The sequence below is a fragment of the Pholcus phalangioides genome, unplaced genomic scaffold (assembly GCF_987345545.1).
Source record: "Pholcus phalangioides strain wild (caught in Gottingen) unplaced genomic scaffold, Ppha-v1.0 ptg000002l_1, whole genome shotgun sequence".
Taxonomy (NCBI): Eukaryota; Metazoa; Arthropoda; class Arachnida; order Araneae; family Pholcidae; genus Pholcus; species Pholcus phalangioides.
In genome coordinates, this window is record NW_028301595.1 from 12,075,667 (window position 1) to 12,095,686 (window position 20,020).

Below are 20,020 nucleotides of genomic sequence, written 5' to 3' on the forward strand. Positions count from 1 at the left end.
GGTTTTTTAGAACAATATTTCATTAACGTTTCTAAAACAAAATATTTCATTCACGATTTTAATAACAAAGAAATGCTTAATTCCCGTTTTCAAGAGTAAAAAAATACTTCATTCACGTTCTTAAGAATAAAAAAAAATATTTTATTCACGATTTCAATAATGGGGGGATATAGAGGATAATATTTGATTTTTCACATTCAAGATTTCATTGTGATAGAAATCAGGAAGATCATTTCATCCACGTTTTTAAAAATTATATAACATTCACGATTTTGAGAATGAACAAAGTGTTTCAAAATATTTTAGAATAACATTCCATTTACGATTTTAAGAATAGAATCCACGATTTTAGGAAATTTCATTCACGATTTCATCTCATTCCTGTGTGTGATTCCGGGACTATAGTAAGAGAACTTTATTCACTTGATGTGTTTAAAGATTATTTAGAGTTATTTAAAGTTTCCCGTATTTAGAAACACGCCATTTAAAAGTTCGAGAATAGTTCATTAACAATTTCAGGAACATTTTCTATATTTAGGAATCTATAAAATTAATTTGATTAGAGAGAAAAAATCGATGTTCGTAAGCTCATAAATTCATTAAAATATTCACGAGCACTTCATCACATTCAATGTACATTGAATACTGGTAAAAAAAAAAAACAAATTATAAGCTTAAAAATGGCTAAATAAATCACGAACGATTTATTTAGATTAATTAATTTCCGTGAATGTAATTATTTTATCATTGCACAAAATTTCATAATTTGTTTCAGGTCTTAGTTATTTACTGATACAGCGCTACGTCTGTAATTATAATGATGAATGACACATTTTATTAAATTCTTTTAAATTCAAATATCTTATACAAATACAAATAGAACATCACAACAGGCAAAATGCCCAACGAGGTGACTGAGAAAAAAGATGCCCATTACAAAATTTTTTATTGGCAAGTTTTTCCGCCCATTTCTGGCATTTGCCCTGCTCTGGTGAACTTTTAAAGTAGCCTATCGCTCAAATCGGGTCCCATTTGGTATATGTGAAAAATTTTGGTGACGATCGATCTAAATTTGTAGATTTGTATAGAGAACATACACACAAACTAGAACAGTACACATACAAGATAAAATATTATACAATCTCAAATATAATACAATTTGTGGATTAATGATTATATAACTTACCGTATTCTTTTCAGATTCTCAGTACGTGGTCAAGAAAAATGTTTTTTCCACGTCCAAAAAATCATAGAATTTTCTAAGAATTCGATGTTTATTTCCGATAACTCCTCATCTTCCATGATCAGATTCCTAAAAGATAATTATTCTAGCTCAATTCTATGAGTAATGAATTCCTTTTTTTAGGTAAATGTATAGTCATACAAGGCCAGGGTAGGTTCCACGTGGTTGTATTATGTGCTCTATTTTCTGTCTGGAGCCGGAATAACTGGAGAATGTGCTCGCGAATTCTATTTAGATAATCACCCATCGTTTGGCCGAGAGCCATTCCTTGTTTTTTTTTAAACCAAATCGATCAAATGATCGATAAAGATAGAAAAATGAATTTAATTCATTCCCAATGGCATTATATACAGGGTGATCCAAATTGTTTTTGTCCGTAGGACTCTGTAATCGTTGAACTTAGAAGTGCAGTAGAAAAAGTTTAATTTTAATTAATTTTGATGATTCGAATTTTTACGAACGCCCCTTGAGTTTTCTACTATCCGATTTAATTTTAAAATTTCTTCTTCCATTCGAACCTTTTACAGTTTTTTGGATAACTCGAAGTTGGAGGAAAGAAGCATGATTTTTGCTTGAGCAATTGTTGTGCAAGAATTTTGCAAATTGTACGACAAGTTTGGAAAAACTGTACAAGAATCTATACTTTGATTTTCTTGATCAAGTAGTTAAACTACAAATTCTTAATGACTAATAAAAGTTTGAAAATTCTGTTTTTCTCCACTCTTTTTTTTTTGATAATTTATTGCCAATTTCAACATAGTTCAGTTGGAGTACATAGAGACTGTGTATCAGCACTTAATACTGATTAATTTTTTTCAACCCATAGATCAAGGTGTAAGATTCAAAATCTGAATCTTTTTGTTGTCATTACGAATATGGAAAGTATCGGAAAGTTCAGATTGTGAAAACATATTTCCTAGATAGCATAAGAAAGATAAACAAAATTTAGGATATAGTTTCGTAACGGATGATCATGAGCTGTTTTCGCATATGAGGCTTTGAACATGGTCAAGAAATTTTGCAGTGATGCTGAGATTCCAGAACATTAGAATAATTTACCAGCCAAGATCAATTATTGTAATTATTAAAATTTGGGAAACAGTTTCGTAACTTTCGTAACAGAGTTCGTAACTTTCGTAAATTTCATAGTTTCGTAACTTCAGTTTCGTAAATTTCATAGTTTCGTAACTTTCGTAAGTTTCGTAACTTTCGTAAGTTTCGTAAGTTTCGTAAGTTTCGTAACTTCAGTTTCGTAAATTTCATAGTTTCGTAACTTCAGTTTCGTAACTTTCGTAAGTTTCGTAACTTTCGTAAGTTTCGTAACTTTCGTAAGTTTCGTAACTTTCGTAAGTTTCGTAACTTTCAGTTTCGTAAATTTCATAGTTTCGTAACTTCAGTTTCGTAAATTTCATAGTTTCGTAACTTCAGTTTCGTAAATTTCATAGTTTCGTAACTTCAGTTTCGTAAATTTCATAGTTTCGTAACTTCAGTTTCGTAAATTTCATAGTTTCGTAACTTCAGTTTCGTAAATTTCATAGTTTCGTAACTTCAGTTTCGTAAATTTCATAGTTTCGTAAATTTCATAGTTTCGTAACTTCAGTTTCGTAAATTCAGTTTCGTAAATTTCATAGTTTCGTAACTTCAGTTTCGTAAATTTCATAGTTTCGTAACTTCAGTTTCGTAAATTTCATAGTTTCGTAACTTCAGTTTCGTAAATTTCATAGTTTCGTAACAGTTCGTAACTTTCGTAACAGTTTCGTAATAAAATTTTAATTATTAATAATTTCTATCCTATGTGAATGTTGATGATTAAGTTGCAATTTGCTCTCATTTTGCGGATCCATGATGTATTAATTGGATAATTCGAATTTTTTTCCAGTAATGACTTTGGACTTGGAATAAACCAAGTTCGACTCTATACTTCCAATTGCAAAAAGTTTTCAAATGACATGAGATTTCTTAAAATGATGGATTTTTTTAAAATATGATTTGCATAATTTTTCGAGGGATCGTACACAGGAAAACATTAGCTATTTTTATACTGCTCCCGGGTGCTAAAAACCCAATAATAAAGTTGATGCCCGGTCTCTCCCGAGGCCAATAAGAATTCCACGTTTCTAAGTGCAATGTTCGCTGAAATGCACGAATTCAAATAATTGTGAAAAACAGCATAAAATAACTGACAACGCTTCGTTCCCTCGTTTATGCTGTTCTCTCATAACTGTGCTCTGATTTTGAATTCAAATATCTCAGCGAATATTGCCCTTAAAAACATTAACTTTTTTTTGTATGCCTCAGAAGAGACAGAACAAATATTTTCTAATTGGGTTTTTGAGCACAGGGTGTTCCCATAAAAAAGAATTTTTTTAATTTTAGTAACGTTATATAACCCCTTGCAACATGTATCTGGGGTTCACACGTTATTTGAATAGTTTTTTTCTAATTATGTCTCTACGATCAACGTCACAAAAGATGCGGTGCGAGATGATAGCTATGCATATACACTGCTTTCCACCGTAAATGCAACACCCTGAAGGAAGCATGCAAATAATATGAAATTTACAACATGCATTAGCGGAGGTGAGATATGCAAATAATTAGAATTTCAGCGCAGACGCACATCATGCGCGCCTGTGGCGCCACTTCAAAGCGCTATTTAAGGCTTGGAGATTTCGACGATTTGAAGTACGGCAATTGTGTTTTTCTTGTGGTTTTTTCAAAAAAACGATCATCTTTTGATCAAGTATCCGAGTTCGACAGAGGAAGGATAGTGGCCTACCGAGATCGTGGATTATCTTTCAGGGAAATCGGTAGTCGTGTTGGACGAAACCAAACAACTGTAATGCGGATATGTGATCGTTGGATGCAGGAGGGTACGGCGGACCGACGTGTTCGATCGCATCCACCCAGTGCACCACTTCACGTGATGACAGGCGTATGGCAGTGACGGATCGCTCAGCCACATCATGAACCATAGCACATCACATTCAGTCTGTACCGCATCATCCAGTGTCTGCGCGTACCATTCGACGCCGTTTACAGCAGAGTGGTCTGTCCTCAAGACGTCCATTGCTTCGTCTACCCTTGACGCAGAACCACAGACGTCTCCGCCGCCAATGGTGCGATGAAAGAAGGATGTGGACGGCACAATGGAATGAAATTGTCTTTACTGACGAGTCACGCTTCTGTCTGCAACACCACGATGGTCGGATTCGAGTCTGGAGACACCGTGGATAGAGGATGCTGAACAGCTGCGTTATGCACCGCCACACTGGTCCTGCACCGGGTATTATGGTATGGGGTGGTATTGGATATCACTCTCGCACTCCTCTAGTACGCATTGCCGGTACTTTAAAAAGCCAGCGCTACATCTCCGAGGTGTTGGAGCCAGTTGTCCTTTACCTTCAGGGCTTGCCCACAGCCATATTTCAACAGGATAATGCGCGACCACACGTGGCACGCATTGTCCAAAGGTTCTTCGTCAATCGCCAGATTGAATTGCTTCCCTGGCCAGCTCGCTCTCCGGATCTTTCGCCGATAGAAAGCATGTGGTCCATGGTTGCTCAACGATTGACCCAGATTACATCCCCAGCTGCCACACCAGATCAACTTTGGCAACGCGTGGAAGCTGCTTGGTCTGCTGTATCCCAAGAACACATCCAAAGTCTCTTTGAATCAATGCCGAGGCGTGTGGCAGCGGTGATCTCCAACAATGGTGGCTACTGATTTTGGCAGGAACCACACTTCACAGAAGTCTATAAATTTAATCATTTGATGCTTGGTCAACATGTTATCTACAAAATAAATATTGTTGCGATATCTCTTGTCTTTCTTGGTGTTGCAATTTGGGTGGCCAGCAGTGTACTTAAGCTGACCATATTTTCTCGAAGAAAAATTTGCAGAAATCGGATCTTTCCAGAAAATACGGGATATTGCCAATTAGTACGAAAATGATTATCAGATGTAGGTAAAATTGCCAATTAAAGACAAAAAAAATTGTCAAAGACGAGTTCTTGACTTCAAGAGCTCAACTAATTTCATTGCGCTTTGCAGGAAAAGTGAAACAGATTCAACAGTACTTATGGGCATTGTTGAAGCTCTAATTAATCAATACCACGTCAAGTAAATGTGGTAAAAATCTCTGATTAGCGTAGATGGATTTTGCTGGCCAGTCTATTTTCTATTACAGCAATTTACCACCATAATTATTAGCATTTAATTAAAATGAAATATATTCAACAATTTATTAAAGTGCAAATTTAAATCCAAATTTTATACTGATTTAAATGTTTTAGCCCATTGAATCCAACTTTATATCGGAACTAAAAGGTTATTATACCATGAGACTTGCAACTTCAATAGCTCGTCGTGGAGAGTAATAAAGTCTTAAGTAAATAGCTTTGTTGTAACTTTTTCTGATGCGGTCGCAGCAAATAACTTGTTGTAGGTGTTGATTGGATAGAAAATGGAGCGATGCAATTTTTTTTATACGTTAAATATTAGTTTATTTGATGCTAATTGCAGAATGTTCGTTTATCTTGCGTTTATCGTTTGCCTCTTTTCAATTATTATGGGTAAGCTCATCCATTTTTCTCTTTAAAAAGTGTTTCTAGAGTCGATATTTCTTGTATTTTGAATTCCCCGAGTAAGCAGAAGTGTGTGAAAGCGTGTGACCCCCCAAACAGAGGTTGATGCAGCTCGAACAAGCCGTCTTAAAGCATGGTCTCCCCGGGGCATGGCCCTTTAGCCTCGAGTGCTTCTTAGGGGTCCTCATGATAGTGAGATCTGATTAAAAGATTTTCGAGATTTTTTTTAAATCAAATCAAATTTATTGCCATCATATAACAGTACAAAAACAAATATGAGAAAAATTTTTACCAAGGAGTCAATCAAAAAAATGAGCCATTCTGGTAAATGCAAGTAAAAGTGTGGAAAACAGAATATTCAACTAAAAAATTGAGCATGTGAATTGTCAAGCAGGCGTTTTTAGCAAGTTAGAGCGGTGCTTCTTAATTTTTTTTCGCCCGTAGCCCCCTTCAAACCATATTTTCTTCTCATGGCCCCCGGTCTTCCAAGAGTAAATCCTCCCCACTTATAGAATTTACTTTTTGAGTATATATAATTTCTTGAGAAAACTTTTATAAATAAGTTCCTCTTTACCCTTGGGCTGGAATCCAGCGAGTTCCTCTTGGTGAGAGTTCTGTGCACGGCTGTCTCAAAATCATGGCGGGGGGGGGGCATTAGACACGACCGCCTTTGAGCGCCATGGACACCCGGGTAAAGTCATTTTTCTGAGGCTTCTAGCTGGCTGAATGTGAATGGCTAATGTAGATGCTTAATGGCGAAAATTTTTAACCAGTTCCCGTTTTCATGAGATTTCTCCCCCCCCCCCCACTCGAGGCCTCTGGTCCGTGTGTGAAGACGTCCTGAGCCAAGTCCTGAGCCAAGTTATGTTCTGAGGCCTCCATACCTGACCTTTGTTTCACATCTATATTTTTTTCACCTCTCTATGGCCCCTTAATCAACCTCCCCTTCCACTTGATTTTTTTCTCGTGGCCCCCAGTACCACAAGAAGGCCACGTGGCCTTAGCTTCGGAAACAAACACTGAGCTGAAAAAGCAGTTCAGCAGGAGGTCCATAAGACGGCACTGCGTCCGAAAGAATTTAATAACTAACTCAAATATTTTTCCAAGACTAATACAAGAGGGGTCCTAGGCTACGACAGGGTGTCTGGGCTAAAGCGATCTAAAAGTAACGGCTTATAGTGAGAGAACCACACATGATTACATATAAATTTAAGTTGCATTGAAGAGGACATTTCTTTAAATTTGTTTGAAAGTCAATGAATTGCAACATGAGTACCTTTGATGGCTCTGCAGCTGTCCAAACGGAACTCGATCTCTTGCCAAGTGTTTAGTAGCATTGTAGGTGTTAAAAATTGCTGAAGACGCTGCTTCAAATCATGTTTGAACATTCACATTTCACTTAGTTCGTACACGACATTCAACGCGTGTCACTGATTTAAATTCGGCTAGCGAAACATGTATTGAGCCTTATGTTGTGGCGACCACGGGCTGCTACTACTACCACAAAACTACACAGGTACCTCGTAAACGTTCGTCTGAGGAATTTCTACTGAATCTGTACATGTCGGGATGTACTATATACTTGTCGTGTATCATCATCAAGATTTCTCTGAGGAATTCCAGTCGTGAGTTACTGAAGTGCTGCCACCTGTCTTCCGCATTCGAAAGCAAAAAAATTCAGCAGGTTATTATGCCTGTATCACGTACTACGCGTGAATTTTGATCGTTGTGGTTTCTCTTTACGGATAGACTTTTTTAATGGGAGATCGGCTCGCATTTGTCATTTGTACTTTGAAATTCAAAAACCACGGAAAAACAACAACTTCAGCCGAACACGGTGCCTCCCCCCCCCCCCCCCCATGCTGGCAGTCAGCAGCGCAACTACTGAGAAAAGCATTTCAAAGCAGCTGTCGACAGTGCGCATGCACGACCTTGTTAGGTAACTATAATAGCAAATTCCTAACGACGTTGCAGCACTTTTCATTACTAAGCGCATGCGTGGTTCTCCCAATTAGATACCTTTTAGCCCGACAACCCGTATTTCGGGTGGATTTCGAGTTGCCATTTGTGCCAACTACCATGATATAAAAAGATATTTGGTAATTTTTCATTTTTATTAATTTTTACTTAAAATGGTAAATTTTTGGCTTCGAACTTCTCCCATTTAGCAGTTTGAGTGCATTTTTCCAGCATTTCAGAAGAGAGCGTGGCCCGAAAATTTTTTTTCCTTCTCCCGATGCTCTTTTCTTCTCTCGAGGAGTTTGTGCCGGAATTTCCACCACGGCACACACCCTTAAAGGTAACCGAAGCTATTGGGTGGTGACATGGTTGGTTTTTTTCGTTTTGGTAGTAAATTGCTGTATAGCGACACGACTAGAGTTGGTGTGCGATGAAGTAATAGTAGTACTTTGCGACTGTTCCAGTGCTCGTTAATAGTTTTAACCATGGATTTGTCTTATTGTTTATATCAATCTGATTAAAATGTGACTTGATGTTTTATCCGGCTGACTAAATATGAACTAACTGAAAATATGACTCTTAGAAAGAGAGAAATATGAAATATGACTAATGAATGAAACTGAATATTTCATATATCCATTATGAATTCCTTGCAGAGAGTATTATCGGTTTTATAATGAAATTAATAATTTACCATTTCCAGGAAAAAAATATAAATTACATTCGATAGGAATTCTTTGTATGAACGCAACATGTGGCAATGCCCTTGCGTGACGGACACTCGTTGATGTTGTGACCTTCCTTTTCCACACGCGAATGTTCAATCACAAAAAAAAAATTCAGTGGCGTAGTTGCAAAGAGTAAGAATAAAACACTGGCATTAAAATTTATCTCATGATCCTAATACGATAACTTAATACTTGTAAAACAATAATTTTCATCTAATAATATGTTGTTAGCTAGCCACTTGTTCATTTAATAATGATAATTACACTATTTGTGTTTATCTATTACCAGCGAGGCCCAAAAGAGATTATTCGGTAGATATTAGTTCGAAGGTATATCGATACAATTTTGTATTTAGTTAGACGTGAATCCCGTTGCCCCCGATTTAAAATACCGGGAGGGTGAAAAGTCATTGTCACATCTTAAAAATTTATAACAATGTAACCAATTGACATAACAAAAAACTTTTTTTGTCAATTGATTGATTTTTGATAAATTTTTAATATGTGTGATGGAAATTTTTTAGTCACCCTTTTTCGGTGAGGTTACAAGGACTTTCTTTCGAAACGAGCGCAGCTCTGGTCTATCGCCATGGACAATTCACTACCGATGGACTTGAGCCGGAAGTGTAAGGGTGAGTGCGCTGTAAGTTCTGATTCGGCCTTGATCTCACCAGCCGTTCGTCGTAGAGAGATATGGTTCCTATTTGAAAAAATGTTCAAGATGAGTTCAGAATTCACTCTTAAGTGATAAATTCAGAGAAATTTCTCAAACTCACCAAAACTAGCGGGGATTATGCGTAATTTTAACCGCATTTTCACACACACATTTACCGTAACATATACATTGATCGCTCGATCTTTTTATTTTATGAGCAGGTCTCGCAGAAACGAGCCCAATCAGCTTCGAATTCTCTCATAACGAACACGTGGAAGTCGGAAATGAAGATCGTGATGAGAGTGAAGACACAAGACGTGGGAGGCGATTCGACGGTAAGTAATGACTAGCGCTAGGATTTTTATGACCTGAAGACCACCGGCAGAATATGGTCCATAAAAAATGTATTTATGCCTAAAAAAATTAAATTATGCCATATCAACCCAATAATATGCTTTTATAAATAAGCTGACCATATTTTCTCAAGGAAATTACGGGAAATCGTTCATCTTTGTATAAACGAAGCCAAAGACAAAATTGTCTTTGGCACCTTTTGAAAGTAAAATTGTCAATTATTGCTAATATTGTCGAAAAATTACCAATGTGAGAAATGAAACTAGCAGAGCTTAGGGGAAAAAATCCCTCTTGATTGTTCTGCTGAAATATGGAAAATAATTCTCAAAAATATGAAAATATGCCCTAAATTTTGAAAATCCCGACGAATGCCTCAAAATTACTGAAAAATCAGGAAAAAATGCCTAAAAAAAATTATTGAAATAATTAAAAAATGCTCTATCGCGTAGAAATAGCGAATATGCTAAATCATAAAAACATATGCAAGGTCATAGAAATCAGGTCCTGGTAATGACACAAACTTCGTCAAAAAAAAAAAAAACAGAAGATTGCAAACAGCTAACAAGCACAAAAAGTTGTATTTCAGTATTGAAAAATTTCAATCTCAACTCATCGATATTTAACATCGGGTTGCGTTTGACGGTGAGAATTATGGGATTTTTTTTTTTTTTTCCAGGTTTATCTGGTGGTTCGCAGAGTCGCAAAAGAGGTAAGCCGAACGCTCAATGGCGACCAGATTACGACCTCTACGACTATTGGGCAGCTGAATACTACGATAACCACGAAAATGGAGTCGACAAATCGATATCGGCTGGAGGTGGAGAGAAAGCTGATGCTTTAGATAAAGTAAGTATAAAACAGATTTATTTCTCGTCCTGATGAAAGAAAACACCATCATATGGTAATGGGGTAAGAATTGTCAGAATTTCACGTATTTTGCTGTGGTAGCTCTGTGCATTTCAGCTTATAGCAACACAGTTTTATGTCGTTGTTACACGGGTCCTAAAGCAGGACTCTTCAACGAATGGCTCGCGGGCCACAACGTTTAACGTTACTAAAAAAATAGAAATTCGCGTACCAACACCAGAATAAATTGAATCGGTATTTGAAAATTTCACGGTGATTACGTAATGTTGCTATTTTTGATGAGCGGAACTTTGACAATGCTTTCCAGTTTCGTGCTTCAATTTTCTCGTTTTCCTTCTACTTTGAAGATTCTGAATATTCCTAACAAAGTAAGCTCCGAAGAAGATGCGGAACAACGAGAAGCGAAGATGAAGACCAAACAAACAGTGAAGAACATTCTCATCTGGACGTCCATTACAGTCGCTGTTCTCCTATCGTGCTGCGTGTTCGGGAAATGCAGTTCAGTATTACATTCCAAACTTTCTTGGGACCTTTTCCGCCCACGTCCCCACTTTAACTTAAACCGAGAATATTGTATACTGTCCATATGACACCGAATTTGGACAACAGACGCTCCAAATGATTGGCTAACTTTTATTAGACTTAAAAACGCTAATGGGTGATGTTACCGTAAGGCATTTAGAAAGGTTGGAAGCAAAAATTGATGTGTTTGCGTCGGGTGACGTAAAGCATTTTTGTTTCATGTTGGGGGCAAACCAACACTTTCTATAGCAAAAGCTTCCACGCAAAGCTCGTGACGTCACTGAAGTCGTTCATATAAACGCAAAAAAGGTAAAGACTTCGTATACGTGGGACTGTCATATCCAATGACTACAGGTGAAATGGACAACTTCAGTGACGTCAAAGCTTCGCGCGAAGGCTTTCTGCTATACAAGTCACTGTTAAGGGGTCAAATTTTTTTATATTTATCTTCATTTTTAGACACCATTCCAACCCCCCCCCCCCCCAGCAAAAAAAAAAAAAAAAAAAATCTGGGCAAAAGATATTCGAAACATTTTTGTTGCCCGAAACCGTCAAGATACCCCTGGCCCAGCATCTGATTAGGGCGACCCTGCCTACCTATAGGAAAGCTTTCTAAAATTTCCCAAAATGCTAGTTGCGATCAACGAATATCATGTTTAGAATTCAATCAATACATTTCGCAGACGTTTCACCAATAATTAACCAAATTAATAACAAATATTATTATTCTTTTCTGTTTATCACAGTTCAGAAGCTCGTGTCGATGTTTTTGTGCAGCTGGTGCGATCCGTTTGGTCTCAAGAAGAAAGTCACCAGAATAGTCAGCAATTTCACACCCGGGGTATATGTCCACGAAAATGGCGAGAAAGAATATTACATCCCCAGTGAAGAAGAAACGGAAGCTTTACGCGACTTGAAAAAACTGATGTACAGCATTAGAATGCTTTAAATAAATACATATTATTCATTTGAAATAAATCTGAATTTATTCCACACTAGGAAAAAAAAATACATTCGCTATTCAGACTTGAATGATTGATTTTGAAAAATTGATGAGCTGACGCTGACATACTTCATTGCATAGACATAAGATTAACTAGACTGCGATGGTGACTAGTTGATTAACAAGACCATCCTATCCATAACTTGGCGCGCTATCTTCGTTCTTGGCGACACATTTCTTGTAATGGGTAAAGAGGGGAGAAAATTTAGATTTGCGTTATTCATGTGGTTTTATTTAAAAGCGGAAATAAAGCGCATTTTGTTACATAAGAGCAATAAGTATACGGCACCTAACTTTCATTCATGAAATTCCTAATCAAAATTAGTGCAGCGATTCTATTTTTGTGTTATAAATTTGAACACATTTCACACAAATTTAAAATAATTTAAAACTGGTACTGCGCTCTATTTTAACCATGTTCCACTCAATTTGGTTCTGCCAAAACAGTCATAATCGAAATGCTTGGATCATGTGAATGTATGGTCTTTCGCAATAAAATCTTCTTTCCGTAAAGCTTTCTCCCGCAAGTCTTTTCTACCTTTTGTCTTTGGGAAATCTAAAAAACAATTGCAATCAATAATAATTTTATTAGTCCCATTTTTCCTGAAACTTATACAGCAATTTACAAGAAGAACAAACAACTGCCCATAACAAATGTTACTGTATCACAGGGCTTGACAAATTGGAAAATGTATAGGTGCCGGCCTAATTTCTTAGGAGCCAAGCACGGTATTTTGTTCAAGAAAAATCATCCTGCTGTACCAAAATAAAATATTAGTAATTACACGCCGAAGCTTCATATTACCCACAAGTAATTTTCATTCAAGAATTGAAAAAAATTCATCAACATGAAATTAATGAGCTTTCAAGTCACTTAAAAGCTCCCCTTCGGGTCGCCATACCCCCTTCGGGAGTATTGTCTCCCCTGTCCACCTGAACCTCTACTTAGTATGCGTGTAAAAATGCGCTCCCTCCGTGCGCTAACCCATGTGAATGAGAAACGGGAAGAAAAGAAAAAAAAATTATATATACATAACATACACACATATATGTATATATGTGATTCAAGTATTTGATTTGTCAGAGCCGCGTTGATGGTCAAGGGCGTCCGAATTCCAGATGTCAACAAACATGGCGCCCCGGAGGAGGAACTCATAACCAGCTTAAATCACTGAACATCCGATTATCGGGCACACGCTGGTCTTATATTAGATGGATTAGCGATATTTAACTGTGCAAGCTTCCTATCATTGTGTAAATTAAAGTGGAAATTAATTTCATCGCAGTGCAAACTTTGATATGTCTGTATAGTGTATTAAACATTTTGTTATAAAAAAGTCACTGAGTGGCTTGAAAGCCACTCAGTGACTTCAAAGTCACAGGGGGCAGGGGGTGTCAGTGTTTTGCTGACTTTTGCTGACAAGAGGGGAGTGGGTCAAATATGGCCTAAAATCTGCTTACGTAACCTTGAATGGCCCCATATCAGTAATATCTTTAATTTTAGAATTTTGACATGTATTTAATGTAATAATCCGATGCCAGAAGCAAGAATAAGATAGGTCTGTTTAACGCTTCTCTGAAAATATTCTATCGCTCCCCAGGGGGCGTTAACGCCCACGTTGGGAATCAATGATCTAGAGCATGTTTAAACGTGTAAATGCTCAAAAGAGTGATAGAGCAAGAAACCATGTTAGTGAGCAACCAAAAAACATAGAGCCTGAGCAAGTATGCGAGTGACCAAAACAGTGTGCAAGCATGTGAATGACTAAAAGTGTGATTTATAGTGTTTGAGCATGGCAGTGACTTCGAAACACGGGTGTACTTGCAGGAGGGGAGGGAGACCAAACGCGTTATAGCACAGGGTGGTGAATTCTAGGAAAGAGTAGTCACAAAAATTAGACTAGAATGAGAGAAGGGCGGCAAAATTCGAGTAGCTTGGCAGGTGGCAAAACCATAAATACGCCTCTGCAGGTGCGGTCGCATCGGGCCCCGCGGTATGAGGGGCCCCCCACTATGGACCCCACATCCTGAGCACGGCCCCTAGATTAGGATCTTTTGTAAGCCCTGAAGATCAGACTTTTACAGGGCCCATTATGATGAATTCTCTCTCTCATAGCGTGAAAAAACATAAAGTACATAAGTCAGCCTCACCCTTGTAGGGCCATGGGCCAACCAGGTTTTGGCTTTTATGACATACGTTGGATCGATCATGGGCAGAGATACGATCGTCACAGGAGGAGTCGATTACTCGAATTGCTGCATCAACCACAACTAGGGGGGGGGGGCGATATGGCCCCCCTAGTGGTACTAGGATACTTCAAGGGGGACAAGGGAAGAAAATGGAGAAGGGGCCATGACAGGGGGTTTGGGGGCTGCAGAGAGCTGAGAAGAAAAATTAAGGTGTGAAGAAATAAAGCTTTTATATTAGTGAATACACATTTACAGAATCCTACAAAACCACCCATAAAACCAGGGCCGTCTCAGGGCATGGACCCACCCGGGCCTCACCGCCTACATTTTGCAACAAGTTCCCTAGGATGGGGTTTTTCGCAGGTTCCCGGCTAGATTTTTCACAGACCCTTTCTCTATATTAAATTTACAGTGTGAAAAACAAAAAATGATGAAAACCATATCAGGCCCCGGGCTGCAGCTCTGTCAGTCCCACTCTTGTGAAGGGTCATGCCCGGGACTTCCAAGTCTATCTCCTCCTATTGGGGGTCAATTCACGTCAGACTTCATTTCGACCTGCAATAACAATACTTTTTCTCTTTGACTTCATCGTGCAAAATGTTAACAATTTACTTTAGTAACTTATTTTAACCAGGGATCTAAAAAAAATTTAAAAAACAATTTTGTAATTGTGGTAGCATGCTTGCCCGGTATGCAAGAGGGCCTGGGTTCGAGTCCCGCCAGAGACGTGATGACTTTTCTTTCCGAATTCACCTCAGCATAGTATCCGGAAAATAACTGTTTCCTTGAATTTTGTAATTGTTTTTTTACTTTTTAGATAGTTAAATGCTGAATAACATTCTGTAAAGGCGCCAGTAGCTTTCAATTTGTTCGGAAAAGGATCAGCGGCCTACCAGTGACATCTTAACGCATGGGTTCACCCGGGCACGGCCCGGGGCCTCAAGAGAAGAAGGGCCTCACAAAAATGAGATTTGGTTGAAATTTTCTAGAATTTACCTGGTAGGGTTTCAAAAAAAAAACCACTTGGACCGGGGGCCCGTGATATTCTTAAGACGGCCCAGCGGTCTACGTCTTATCGGTGCAAAGGGTCCCTTGGGAAACAAGTAATTAAAAAAAACGGGATATTTGTTTTATTTATTGATGTTGTTTGTTGTCTCCAACAGATGGCGCCGTCCTGCTTCTTTTATACTTTCTGAAGTACAGAGCGCGCGCAAAAAAAAACAAAAAACAACCGAGAAAAATTTGAAAATTCCTGTAAATAATTATGATATTTGCATTTTCAGGGTGCGGTTGGCTAGTTAGAATATTGTGTTTACACTTTTTTTTATTTACATAAAGAAAATATAGTTACAAAAATCGCCGATAGATGGCAAGACCACCAACGAATCAGTGCAAGCAGATTATTTTTAATGCATCGTCGAAACGATTCTCGAAACGACTTGGGGTTTCGATAACAATTAAAAATTGATACATTTTCAGTTTCAATATGCGACAAAAACTGGAATGTTGTTGGTTAAATGAATGAAAACATAAACCGCTATCCTGTCCTGATAATAACTATATATATGAACCTAGTGTTTGTTATACGGCAAACGCTCTCCGCCCGTTAATTAAACGCGTGCGGTCATACGGGGACCGCACAATTACGGGAATAATAATTCATTTCATAAATTCTGAGTTTTCATTCATTCTATAATTCTGCTTCCGGAGAAAAAACATTCTGGAATTTTTTGCATTCTCATGTGTAGAGAAAGGTAATTCTGGAATTGTTCCTATTATAAATTCTGTATTTTCATCAATTTTAGAATTTTTCTTTCATCAATTTTAGAATTTTGCTTTCATCAATTCTGGGTTTTCATGGATGCTGGAATCTTCTTAGTCAATCATTTTTGATTCATCGTTTCTGAGTTTTCATTGTATCTCAAACAACTTCAGGTCCTAATTTTAATTGGCCTAAAAAATTTGCTTCAGTTCAAAATTTTAATTAATGTTTTTATTAATTTACATTTAATTGTGTCTATACTTCTTTGTATGAATATTTTTCAGCATTCCTGTATGGCTTTTTTTAAAATCGATTCCTCTCTCCCACTGGATATATAAAATCGGGCTAAGGGGCCACGAAATTATCAAGACCCCTCTAGACCAGTGTTTCTCATCCGCCGGGTCGCGGCCCAGTACCGGGCCCTAACACTAGTCACACCGGGCCGTGAGTAATTCGCAGTTTAATTTTTCCCATTAATTTCTCGCTAGTTGTATGTATGACCCGGCATTTCACTTACGCAAAAGATATTTACCGGGCCGCGGGCTTCCAAAGATTGAGAACCACTGCTCTAGACCACTATTATTTTCACACCGGACCCCGTGTCTGGTGCTGGTTGTCTTGCATCCGGTACACACTTTGCGGAAGTGATACTAAAAGTGAATAAAGTGATACTAAAAGTGCTTGAATAAAAAAAAACCCTTGCCCTGTCGAAAACGGACGTTATTTCGGAAGGTTGTTATATCGAAAGGGAACACGTCGGACATTCGTTGTAAGCACTTAGAACTCATCGTACCGGTCGTGGAAATGAAATGGTTCGCTATAAGATAGGGTCGGTATAACGAGCGTCGATTGTATTACCTAACTGTACATGCACTTCGTAAAATTTCTCTGGGAAATTTCTAACGAATTTGCACATGCCGCAACGTGTGCTCTGAGTGAATGTATGGACCTTTACGTATTTATATTGTTCAGTGTTATGCAGAGGCGTCACAGCCGGTGGGGGGGGGGGGGGTTCACGGTAATTTTTAGACAAAGGGAATACGAGAATAAAATATGGTTAAATGGGGGATTGGGGGCCACGGGCGAAAAAAGTTAAAAAAACACTGCTTTACTGTGCTGCCAACACCATCTACCATAGATGAGAAAGAGAGAGGGAGGTTCGATGAATCTTATTCATAAGGAGTTCCTATGCAGTCATGATGACACCCCCTCTCCTCAGTGCAATCAACCCGTGTGATAAGAGGGGAGTCCAGCGGGGGCAATGGAATTCGTTCACTCCAGTGGGTGCTCGTCTTGAATTTCATGTTCGAAATTTTGATTTCTGAATCAATTCTGGTGCTCGGATCATTCTACAAAGTTCCGAGGGCACTATAGCACTCACGGTATTCCCAATTTCAACGCTACTGGCCTAGACAGTGAGAGATCAAGTTAGTGTGTGACCAAAATTGAGTGAAGTGTCAGGTTGTTGAGTGATTAAAAGAGTCACGCAGAGAATGAAAATCTAGGTCAGAAAATGATCAAGAGAGTGGCATTGAGAATGTGTGTGCATCGGAGTGACTAGAGAGCAAGAATCCACATCAGTGAGCTACCAAAAGAGTGACCTAGAGTTTGTGTGGATAGGCATGCGAATGACGAGTGCATTGTGAATGCACGTGAGTGACGAAAAGGTCTAAACAGCTAGTTGTTAGGTCAGTGAGCGATTGAAAAAAAGTGGCCTAGAGAGTCCGAGGTCAAGTCAGTCAGTGATCTAAAGGCAGCGAGGTCCCTGGGCAGTGAGTGATGAAAGAGTGACGTAGAGAATGCGTATACCTAAGACAATCTTTTGGTCGCTCACTGATGTGGTTTCTTGCTCTCTCAATCATCCCCATACACACACATTATGTCAGGGCTTCTGAACATGTTATGAACATAAACCTCGTATAAAATATGGGAAATTTCTGAATCACTTTTGGGGTTGCTCAGATCCGTGCCACAAATTTCCGTGGGTGCTCGAGCACCCACAGCACCCTCGGCTTCAACGCCACTGGAGTCCAGTGCAACTGACCCATGGATTCGATCGACAGGTTTTGCGGGCAGTGCTACTGACCCTTGTCCATTCCAACACCGCCAAACTATCCTTCATAGCTTCTTCCAGATAATAATAACTTATATTTTCCGATATTTTATGGATAAAAATATTTCAATATCGATTAATTAATCTCATAACTTTCGAAAACATTCCACACTGAAAATAATCGATAACACACATCAATCATTATGTCATTCCTGAAAGAAGTGATAAATAGAGTTTTCTCATATAAAACTGCAAGGAAGCTAGAAAAAAGCCTGAAAGTGTTTAGCGGTTATAACACACGCCTACTCATCACGGACCAGAGAAGTAATTACGCTTATCCCAAAGCTGAACACACCACTAAGAATGAGCGAAAAAAAAAGAACCTTTTATGAAGAAGGTGTGGAGTAAAAAACCAAGATAAGAATATATACCATAACTTGTTATTTCTCAGTCTGAGGTTGAGGAAGTCATTTGTCGGCCATTTTCTTTTCCTATCCACTATCATTAAGCAGACACAGGCATTCGAAAGTGACATTAACAACCGTTTTACTTAATCGAGAGAGAAATGACTGTTATGATGTGGAAAATATATCTTTAGGCTATAGGTGTATGAATATGTATGACCATTACGGAAAAAAAAAAAGTGACGTAAGTAAGGATGTAAAAATACAGTGCACGCCGCTTATTGTGATCACGTCGGGAGTCGGGCTTTCTGATAAAAATAACCGATGGATGAATATATCTGAAAAAAAAAACGCACACATTCCTACATGTACCACAGAGGAATAGGGACGAAATGCGTATGTGGTTTAGTAGTAGTACGATGACCATATGTCCCGTTTGGTTAAACGGAAAGAATAGAAACAGGACACAACTCCGTTTTTCTTCCAAACATGCATGTTTTAAAATATTGAGTTTTAAAACATGAGGAGCAAAAAAAATTATTTCTTTGCTCTTCTTCAAGCTAAAATCTTATTTTTTTTTCATTCAGAAATTTTCAGAAATTAGAATGGAATTGTTTAATGTGTATTAACGAATTGCAACACTTTCTGTAATAGGAGTCTTTGGCCCGTGGGCCAAATGTGGCCCTTGAAGCGAGCTTTTTGACGCGGCCTGCGGACGGATTTTAGGAAATTCCTAAAAAAAAAATTGAAACATGGTTAAATACAAAAAACTTAATTCGATAAAGCTCGCGTTTCACTTTACATCTGAGACCTTACCAGACCTTACCATCTTAACAAGTTGGTGGACCCCTGACATATTTCGGGGTCCATCATTTCCTTATTTCTGGAGGGGAATGTCAGCCTCCAAAAAAATTTACGTAATTGCAGATATTCAGGCATATTATATATATTTCGGGCATTTTTATTAAGTGTTTTCACACACATACATGTCTGAAAACACTTTAGTGGGAAAGAAAAGAAGCACATTTTTCAGAATTATTGACGGAAAAAGTTTTAAGAATGAATGAGAAATAATTTAAGATTTAGGGACAAAATGTCAGAATAAGTAACAAATAATTTCAGATTTAAGAAAAAAAATTTTCAGATTTAAGAAAAAAAATTTTCAGATTTAAGAAAAAAAATTTTCAGATTTAAGAAAAAAAATCTTCAGAATAAGTGACAAATAGTTTGAAAATCGATGAAAATATAAATTGTTGTATGAAAGAATTAATTTCGGAATCGATGAAAGAAATAACTGAATTCGTGACAGAAATTATGTTTCAAAAATTTTTAAATTATTTTTTTTCATTAATTCTGAATTTTCATAAATTTGATGGGGAATCATTTCTTTCATTAATTCTATAATTTTTTTAATTTATTATAGAATTATTTCTTTCATTTATGCTGGAGCTATTTCTTTCATTAATTTCTGAATTAATATTTTCATTAATTCCTAAATTATTAATTTCATTAATTCCTAAATTATTAATTTCATTAATTCCTAAATTATTAATTTCATTAATTCCATTGATTCCTAAAAATTAATAGTTTCATTAATTCCGAATTTATTTATTTTTCATTAATTCCGAATTTATTTATTTTTCATTAATTCCAAATTTATTTATTTTTCATTAATTCCAAATTTATTTATTTTT